General features: G+C 38.2%; 1 pseudogene; it reads right to left on the minus strand.

The window, feature by feature from the left end:
- Nucleotides 1-4,453: 4,453 nt before the first annotated feature.
- On the minus strand, nt 4,454-5,891 carry LOC103794838 (cyclin-dependent kinase 2-associated protein 2 pseudogene; annotated as a pseudogene).
- Nucleotides 5,892-8,178: the final 2,287 nt, after the last annotated feature.

Below are 8,178 nucleotides of genomic sequence, written 5' to 3' on the forward strand. Positions count from 1 at the left end.
ATTCCTGAGGCTTTGGGGAAGTGCTCTATCTGGATTGGGGTGCCAGAAGGGGAGCCTCCTACTCACTGGCTGATGCACTTTCTGGATGAAGCAGCAACCCTCCCTGCCTCAGTCTACCCTGTCTAGGCTTTGCTCACCATCCGACCAGACCTGTTACACCTGGTACCTCAGTTGGAACTAGAAGATCCCTTGATTTCTGCGTCTCTCTTGTTGGGTGTTGCGCACTGAAATTGTGTCTATTTTGCCATCTTCAACTGAGATATCTTGACTGAGGATCAGCTTCCAAGTTCGCTTATATGGCTTGATTGTCAGGCTTCACCTATAATCTGGCTTGTGGACAGTAATTAGGCTGCTACACAGGCCTCTCTAAAGGGCTTCTGACAGTAAGACAAGTTGCTTCTCCCAGAATCAGGGCTCAGAAAGAGATAGAAAAAAAAAATGAGAGAAAGAGAGAGAGAGAGAGAGAGAGAGAGAGAGAGAGAGAGAGAGAGAGAGAGAGAGAGAATATGTATGAGAATGATCAATCATGGCCCATGGAAATATGTGAAAAATGATAAATTGAGAGAACTAGAGAAAATGAGAGAGAAAATATTCACAAGATAAAATTTGCAGTGTCTTTGCCACCTAATCTCAGAGTGATATGCCATCCTATTAGCCATATTTTATTCATTTAGAGATTCAGGTAACACTCAAGGGGAAGAGAAACAACAAAAAGTTGTGGATACCAGGAGGTGAGCCTACTGGGGCCATCTTAGAAGGCTACCTATGAGAGACAGGAAGAAGTTATTGTTAATTTTTTCCTTAGGTGTCATAATAATATTGTGGTTGTTAAAATATTTATCTTATATTGATAAATACTAAAATATTTATTGATGAAATAATATTAAATATTTGCTTCAAAATAATCCAATAGGAAGTGACAAAGTGGATGGGGGTATAAATCAAACAAATAGGGCCAAGAACTGATGAACATTGAAGCTGGATGTTGAGGATTAATTCTATTATTCTTTTTAAGTTTGTATTAGCTTGAAATTTTTTTTAATAAAAATATTTTAGTTTCCATCTACTGGATTTCTGTGTTTATTATACAGTAGGTGTTATCTGGGTCAAAAATAAAGCTTATTTAATAGGTCCCCTAAACTTCAATAGTAATAAAACCAACCTGCCATGATTTTATAATTGATATTTACATTGCTTTATATTTATCAATCAATGCTAAGTCCAGAAATTTACGATATTTCAACATATTTATATTAAGGTCTAATTTGTTTAAATAGAAGTTCTGCAACTGTCATAGCAACTTGCAATGACCACCCTGTATTAACAATCCCGTAAGGCTGAATACTCAGAGTAGTGTCATCTGAGAAGACTCACCAAGTGGTGTTATCATTATTCCGCAAAGTAATTACAAATTTAATTTACATACTAGCAGTTAAAGCTGGCTGCATCCTTTAGAGAAGTTGAGAGATAACATATAAAGAGTGCTTATTTTAAAAACACATATATGGTTAGGGTTGAAACAGATGTATATTTTGATTCAGTTTATTTGGTAGATAGGATAAGGATGTGGTAGTTTTTAATTTCACATATTTTCCAGCAGAGTATGTAAAGTGACCTTTCTCATAACCCAGAGGCACTAATACTAGAAATATTAGATAAATAAATGAAGTATAAGACATAAAAATATGAGACAAGGTACCTGCTCTCAAAATATATTAACATTTGTCTAAAAAGAACATATTCACAAAAAGACCATATGTGTCATGGCATACCTGTCAACTTGTGCATCACCATTTTGGCATTTGCCTGTCTTCATAATATTCCTCAAGTTCTTCCATTATCCCTTCAACCAATGGGAAGCCTTCCCTTATCCCTCAACCAATGGGAATCTCTCTCTTCCATATTCCTCCATTGAACTCCATGTCTGTGTCACACATTTATGTGGCAGCCTAATCAGTACTTTCATTTTGTGTCCTTTTCTAAGAGTATTTTTACTATCTCCTCAGATCATGAATTAGCCTTCTGAAAGCCTGGGCCGGTTTCTTACTTTTTGTATTTCTGAAAGACCTTGTAATACGAGTTCTTAATACATGCATGTTGAAGGAGTTATGAAATAAAATAATTTACAAAGCTTATTTATTTATTGACTGAGTTTCATTCCGCCATAGAGTGTGTTCCTGTGTAGTCTGCTCAGTGATGTGTATTGAACCATTATGTATGGGCTCTGTTCAGTTTCTTGGAGAAGATGTGTTAGTTGTGAACTCATTTACTTGAAGAGCTCTTTTCTGAGAAATCTTACAGGCTTTTGGGAGCAACATGGGATTAAAACATTTTGGGCATTTCTTCCCTCAGTACATTGCAGGTACTTACTGTATTGTCTCAGTCTAATTGCTGCAATGCTTTCTCTTAAGATCCTGTGTGAATGAACAATTTGAGATATGATGGTAAAAAATGGTTCAATCTGGTGAGGCAGAGGTGTTACTAGAATTGTGTTATCAAAGTGACCTTTAAGTGTTCTTTCAGAATTTTCTGTTAGGTAATTTGTAATAAGTTGAGTTCATTGAGTTCACATGAATTTTTGTTAATTCTTTTTAAAATGATTAACATTTGAATAGTATATGTTGATATAACAATTTTACATTGACTTCATAATTTAAAATATGTTTGTTGTATCTGATTCATTTTCTTATTGGGAGACATTAAAGCATGCTCAATGAACTTATAGATCTTTTTGAATTCAGAGTCTTAATAACTGCATGCTTTAGTATCATCTCAGAAAATGTGTCAATGTCTGAATATGCAGCTGCATTTTAAAAAATAAGTAAGCATGAGATAATAAATGAACATAAATGCTTTGAAAATCTCCTTTAAAAAAATATTGAACCTGAGCGTTTTGGAAAAATGCAAAGAAGCTTTACTTTTTCCATTTGGTTCATGGTTGGAAAAGGCTTGGAGAATGACTGAGAAACTTCCCTGGGGCCAGAAGAACATCAGGCAGAAGCCCCTAGACCAGGGAAGCAAGCTCACTGAGAAGACCCACATTAGAGTCTCCTTGCTATTCTTGATGAGGACGCTCTCCCGAGGTACTCCCTTGGGGGAAGTTTTGCAGCTTCCAGCCTGTGCAGGCTGGTCAGGGAATTACCTAGTGTCTTGAAGACCTCCACATCATCACATGTCCAGGAAGTGACTTCTGAGGAATTCACACAGAAGAGCTCATTCAGGCACAATAAGGTGTGATTCAGGTTCTTCTCACATGATGGAAGCCTTTATGGCATCCAGATTATCCTTCCATCAGTGATGGCATATGAACTGCTTGGAAGATGGTACAGCTGCCCTGCATGCTTTGGAGATTTGGGAAACACTTTGACTTTGCTTTTGCCAGCTAACAAGTGTCCCTAGGCCTCTAGGCATGAGGCTGAAATAAAAGCTTAAGGAGAAAGCACAGGGGGCCTTCTCTTGCTATTCAGCAAGCACATTACATAAGTCTCATGTTCTGGTGAAAGTTCCACTTCTAGGAGAATCTAACAATATTATGAAGCAAGCTCAATCAGGTTTCTAGTCTAGATTTAGAATTAGAGCCTTCCACTAGCTAAGGATGGTCAGATGCAAATGGAGCTCCTAAACTAAAGTGCTATTTCAAATATGCTAATAGGCTAACTAGGATTCTAATACATTTATTGAGGCAAGGGGGTATTGCAATTATTTTCTAGCTAATTAAGTACCTGAACACATTTCATCAATGAAAATCATTACTAATTTACTTTATGCTAATTAATAGATGTTCTGTTAATGTATTTGTATAAGTTTGAATCACTTGTGTAGCTACCCTGAGCACAGATTTTGAATAAAGATACTTTCAAAAATAAGTAACTCTTCACTACCACCATGTCCAGTGTAACTATAATACATAACTGTTGTAAAGTACAAGACTGACAATACTACATTTGAATATATGACTTATGAAAGACATTCAGCCAAATGAACAAAGTTTATTGAAAGTTAGGGCTTTTGATTGATAAAGTACTCAGTAGTCTCCTTATCTTGATTAGATATCTTTTTCCCCACTATCTTAAGAGCATAAGTAGGTGTAAATCTAGTGAGCTCTTTGACCCTTATTCCTTAGGTTCATGCTCTGACTACCACCAGACCACTCAAAGGGATCTTAGCAAGGTTAGTAAGGACTACTATTAATATATTGCTAAGTCATTGGCCAATTCTTGACTCGTATATTAACCTATCAGTAGCACATGACACAATGACATTTTTACTCAAATGTCATCTCTTTAAGGCCCTTCTCAGCCACTGATCTAGAATTGTAAATCCCTGACTTATTACTTCCCTTCCCACTTCTTTGCCTCTTCTTTTTAGCTGTTATGCATATTTAATATGCGACACGTTTTACATGTCAGTCTCACTTATTTTCTTTCTCCTCCCAACGAGTGCATGAGCTTCACTAGGGCTGTAATTTCTGTCTGTTTTGTTCATTGTTGTATCCCTGGTGCCTAGAACAATGCATGACACAAAAGAAGTGATCATTATGCATTTGTTGATTGACTGGATGAATAAAAAATATCACTTCTGGAAACCTAAACCAACATGAGCTTGCGGAAAGCAATGTGGGGGAATGTTTATGTATATAAAGAGGGTTTCAAAAATCTTGTTCATACATTTTTTATTCCAATGAGCTTATATTTAGGAATCTATCATAAGGAAATTATCAGAGACAAGATGCAAATTCTCAGTCCCTTAAGTGTTATCACCACAGGCTACAGGAACACCTCTGACAGCCACAGGAATGTGTTTACTACTAAGCTGAAATTTGACTGCAAACCATTGCCATATTCTCCATCTCTGCAGATGCCATGTATTGTTTTGTATCGTGCTGCATGTGATAAGACATTTCACTTCCGTGGGAGTGACATAAGATAGAGAGCTTCATTCACAGCCTTTGGGAGTTTACATTTATACAATTTTACAAAAGTAATTTTTAAATCTGTAACAAAAGGCTTACACATATTCATATCATTAACAAACAGATCCCACTTAGAATTAATAATAAAGCAATACTCATACAGGCAACAATTTACATATAAGGATAGTCATCATATAATTATTGATAATGGTTTAAAGTTGAAAAAACTTCCATGTTCCAAACTTAAATATTATATTTATCCAATGGAATATTTTGTTTCATAGACTAATCTGCAAAATGTTCTTGCTAAGTCAAAAATCACTTTTTTTTTTGAGAGCGCAACACCAAATTATCTTTTATTAATATAAAAATGGTGTATTTAGCAAAAGACACACTGGGGAAAGAGTCACTATGGCCCAGGACACAGGACAGAGAGGTGCTAGGCCTGAGCCCCTGCAGGGGGAGAAGGAGGCTGGCAACAAAGTGGGAGAAGCGCGTGGTGGGGCCACGAAAAGTTCCGGTGGGCAACACTGTTGGCAGGTCTGGGTGGGACTCATGGGGACCTGGCTGCTAACTCTTGTTGGGGGAACGTAGTTAGTGCTGCCACTTGGGGTGAGAACCGCCCCTTGGTTCCTGGAGGGCACCCATCAAGGAACACAAGACAGGAAGCCGAGGATGGTTAGTGCAACTTGGGTTGAAGGCCAGGGAGAAGTGGCTGCTCTGCAGTGGCCAGGAAAGGTCCAGATGCTGAGGCCAAGGCACTTCCTGTTACTGTTACCTGCGGGCGTTCTGCTTTGTCTCTAGCAGGCACTCTCTGACGAGGGCCCCGGCCATGTCTTCAGCGCTCCATGGCATTCTTGCTGCCAGCATAGGTGGGCCATATCTCTTTGCCCATCTCCTCAATGACTGACATCAGGTCCTAGTATGTGTTCTGGGAGCCCTGGGCATCAGGTGGTTTTATCGCCTGCACATAGCCCATGGAAGGTGGTCCAGAGTCCTTAAACAGTGGTCTGACAGGGGCAGCGGCTCCTGGCACTCAGCCCGATGATGACCGGACACTTCGTGACCATGCTCACTTCACGGGCCAGCAAACTGAGTCTCAGTGAGGGCGGGCGGCAGGCCCAGGATTGCAGAACCCAGGCCATCTTCATTTTGAGAGATCTCAACCACCAGGAGGGCAAGCAGGGATGGAGCTGGATCCTCACCTGTAGGGGCCAGGGTGCACAGCCCCGGGGTGCTGGAGCCGGGGGTGAAAAATCACATTTCTAAACAATGAATCCAATTTTATATTAACAATATACACTTTTTATAAATATATGTGCAGAGAAAGGGGATGAAATCAGTAAATTAAAATGTTATCTGTGGAATTTGACATGTGTGATTTTCCTCACTAGAATGGGTAGAATGGGACAAAGTCAGGTTCTTGATTGAATATCTCCAGGTTTCCTTGCCTGACCTTTTACATTTGCACAACACTTTGCATGCCACCTTCTGTCAGTCGATTCTCCTAACTGCCCTGTTAGGTTGGCAGGTCAAGTATCATTATCTCCAGTTCTTACATAGGAGATAATACAGACCTGGAGAGGTTAAGTGACTTGCCCAAGGTAACCTAGTTAGCAATAGAGCTAAGATAAAAAATCTCCATCTCTTCCAGTCACATGCTTTCCCTCACATTGCTCTAAACTATTGTGCTAAAAAATTAGAAAAGAGAAAGATAGTCACTCTGTTCTCCTGAAAGCTATTTGAGTATGCTTCTATTAGTGCCAGGCAGCTTTAAAGTCATTGATTGCCCCTGCGAGATGATGAGATTGTGCTATATGGAACTTGGCCATCGTTACCATGTGATTTTCAATTAAGAAGCAAATCAAAAGTATCCCAGTGTCATGGTCATAACCTGAAGGATTCAGACAAGCTACCAGCTGCATACAAATCAGGGAGGACCAATCATTTGTCTGTGTGTGCTGAGTGTCGTTTTTCAGAAGAAATAGTCTTTCACACTTGCAGCCAAGCAATTTTATTTTTCATACTACAGATGTTGTCATTTGTGAATTAGGTCTTTAACTTATTTTTGACTCTTTGGAAAACTTATTCCAGAATATTCATTGAACAATCACTACAATCATACAGAATGTGAAAGTGTATTGTTGAGAACTGAAAACCTTTGAGAAGTGCCTTAAGAAGGCTGCTGGGGAAAGCATAAAAAGCTGTGGACTTAAAGATCTGGAATCAATACAGCCAAGCTGATGGTCCAACTTTCTAACCTTCAGCAAGTAACAAACGCTAAACTTCACAATTCATAAACCAGTGCTATTAATCTCTATCTCATAAAGTAGTGAAGATTAAAATAACTCATGTCAAAAGGTCTAGCCCTATAATAAAGCATACATTTGCTGAATACGTTTCTGTTTTGTTTCAATATAGTGATATGGAAAGAGTATCCTCTAAGATGACATTAGCTGGAGTCTTTTAGGGACATCCTAAGCACCTTACTGTGAGAAAGGGTGACTTGATGAAGGAAATGTGATTGGTGCTATGTGATGTGCCCTTATGAATTGTCCACTAAGGAGGACATGAAGGAACCACGTGAAAAATGTTGAAATCATGCCTGCTAATGGCAGCTACTTAGGTGTCATTGTTGATCTTAATGCAAAAGGTAAAAAGTAATCTTTCTCAGGTGTAGTGTAGGGAAAATGAAAAGAACATATCTACCTCATACTATTTTTAAAAATATCTTAATTGTGAGGCAAGCTGCAACTGTCAGAAAACAAAATTGACTTGATTGTCAGTTTTACTGACAATAGCTTTATCTTGTTAGTATGAGTAACCCAAAGTAGCATGTGAATGCTTGAGGTCAAGCAAGATCTGAGTTGATATTAAGCACTTTCTTGTTATCTCTTGGTACATTTTTTACTGACTATATAAAATTTACTTATTTTAGTAATATATTATTATAAGATATGGTTTTCATTGTCCATTTTTTACTTCAGCATCAATTGGATATAAATTCTATATATGTGGATCTCAGTTACACCTTTCAAAATTTTTTACGAATTCAGTCATTATTTCAAGCTCTGTCTTTTTTATCCTGTTATTGATGTCTCTAGGTCCCAGACACTTAGCCTTTTACTTTTAAGTGATGCACTTGACATAATTTAGTTTTAGGGTCTCCCCTGGTGTCATGAATAAAATAATTTGATGACCATGATGTCATGCTCAGTAATCATTCATGAATCCTCCCTTAGGACATCTAGAAACTCTTAACCAAA

Source organism: Callithrix jacchus, chromosome 11 (assembly GCF_049354715.1).
Source record: "Callithrix jacchus isolate 240 chromosome 11, calJac240_pri, whole genome shotgun sequence".
NCBI classification, from domain to species: domain Eukaryota; kingdom Metazoa; phylum Chordata; class Mammalia; order Primates; family Cebidae; genus Callithrix; species Callithrix jacchus.